Raw genomic sequence first — 2,212 nt, 5'->3', positions numbered from 1 at the left:
ATCTTTCTTACTTGTCCCTCCTGCAGAAAGGGCATTTACCTTGCCATTGGAGTGTATTTTCCTCTCAGGTCATCACTGAAGACATAACAATTGCTTATGTGGGATGATGATACAGATCAAGTAGTTGGCCATGATGATCACTGCTGACAAGGTAAACATCCAAAGGAGCGTGGCTGGCAAGAACCAAGAGACAGCTCCTCCAAATGTTCTACATTATGTACCGCCTTGTTACAACTTATTTTCATGTTTGGCCATGAGTTAATATGAATTCTAGAAAGTCTTGAATGAGTCCCAAGAAGAACAATAAAAATGATTATCAAGGAGAATAAACTAAGCTGTGCTTGGATCCGTCACTGCTTCCGTGTCCCTGTTGGGCTTTCTAGCAGTGGCCTAAGTGGAGAAGTAAAAGATGTTTGAATACACTTGGGTAAGTGAAGATGAGAATAAGGAGCTCATGGAAATATCAGAATACAATGGGGTAGTGCTGCTGTCCACAGTTACAGCCCAGTTTCCAGGGGCACGTGAGCTCCACCACAAGAATCCAGTGTCTCAATGTATGAAAGGTATCCTGCTGGTAGAAGGAATTCTGCATGCCCCTGATGCTGACAGTGGAAATCTGGTATATGTTGTCAACTGTCCCAAAGATAACAAAAGAAAAATGGGTGAGACAGCAGTGAAAGTGAAGAGCAGTCCAGAAAATATCTTACTTAATAGTACTGGTAATTAGTGAGTTTGTGCTCTGAGTTTGTTTTTCCTCCTATGGAGACAGAATCTGAAAGAATATTTTAGTACCTTTGGAGAAGTCCAGGTAAAGATAGATATTAGGCCGGGCGCGGTGGCTCAAGCCTGTAATCCCAGCACTTTGGGAGGCCGAGACGGGCGGATCACAAGGTCAGGAGATCGAGACCATCCTGGCTAACATGGTGAAACCCCGTCTCTACTAAAAATACAAAAAAAAAAACTAGCCGGGCGAGGTGGCGGGCGCCTGTAGTCCCAGCTACTCTGGAGGCTGAGGCAGGAGAATGGCGTGAACCCGGGAGGCGGAGCTTGCAGTGAGCCGAGACCCGGCCACTGCACTCCAGCCTGGGCGACAGAGCGAGACTCCGTCTCAAAAAAAAAAAAAAAAAAAAAAAAAAAAGATAGATATTAAAACCGGTCAAAGGGGTTTGGCTTTATTCTTTTTACGGAGTATGAAACACACGTGAAAGTAATGCCACAGTGACATATGATAGATGGATGATGGTATGACTAAATTTCCCAACTCTAAGCAAACCCCAGATGAGCCTTTGAGAAGCAGAAAAGTGTTTGTGGGGTGCTGTACAGAGGACATGACTGCAGATGAGCTATGGCAGGTTTTTCTGTCAGTACAAAGAAGTGGTAGATGTCTTCATCCCCAAGCCATTCAGGGCCTTTGCCTTTGTTACATTTGCAGATGATCAGATTGCCCAATCTCCTTGTAGAGAGGACTTGATCATTAAAGGACTCAGCATACACATATCCAATGCCAAGCCTAATCATACAATAGCAATAGAAAGAAGTGGAAGATTTGGGAATATGAGTGTATTTGGTAATAGTAGAGGGGTGCATCTGGCTTGGAAAACAACCAAGATACTAATATAGGTGGTAGATGAACTTTGGTGTGCTCAGCATTAATCCAGTCATGATGGCTACAGAGCAGTTGGGGTACAATGAGTATGTTAGCCAGCCAGCAGAACCAGTCAGGCCCACCAAGTCATAACCAAAGTAAAGGCAACATGCAGAGGGAGCCAAACCAGGTCTTTGGGTCTAGAAATAACTCTTACAGTGGTTCGAACTCTGGTGCAGCAATTGGTTGGGAATCAGCATCAAATGCAGGATCAGGCAATGGTTTTAATGGAGGCTTTGGCTCAAGCATGGATTCTAAATCTTCTGGCTGGGAAATGTAGACATTGAGTTATAGTTGGTTATAGTACGGAATAGTGGGAATTCAAATTTTTCTAAACTCGTGGTAAGTATATGGTAAGATACAAAAATTTTCAAAACTGGTTTGTTCAGTGTGGCGTATATTCAGCAGTATTTTTGACAATTTTCTTTAGAAAAAGATGAAGAGATAAAGGAATTGTATAAGTTTTGTTACATAAAGAGTTGGAATATATTAAGAGTTGAGTTACATAAAGAGTTGAATAAATAAAGAGTTGAAATATTGAGTAGTTGAAAGTGACTGGCTGTTTGT

The 2,212-nt window shown here is 42.4% G+C and overlaps 1 pseudogene; it reads left to right on the top strand.

Annotated features, from left to right (window-relative positions):
* Window positions 1-409: 409 nt before the first annotated feature.
* LOC105481645 (TAR DNA-binding protein 43-like) lies at window positions 410-1,925 on the top strand (annotated as a pseudogene).
* The last annotated feature ends 287 nt before the right edge of the window (window positions 1,926-2,212 follow it).

This window comes from Macaca nemestrina, chromosome 15 (genome assembly GCF_043159975.1).
Source record: "Macaca nemestrina isolate mMacNem1 chromosome 15, mMacNem.hap1, whole genome shotgun sequence".
NCBI classification, from domain to species: domain Eukaryota; kingdom Metazoa; phylum Chordata; class Mammalia; order Primates; family Cercopithecidae; genus Macaca; species Macaca nemestrina.
Note: the sequence above shows the minus strand (reverse complement) of the source record. Positions and strands in the feature narration are given on the sequence as shown.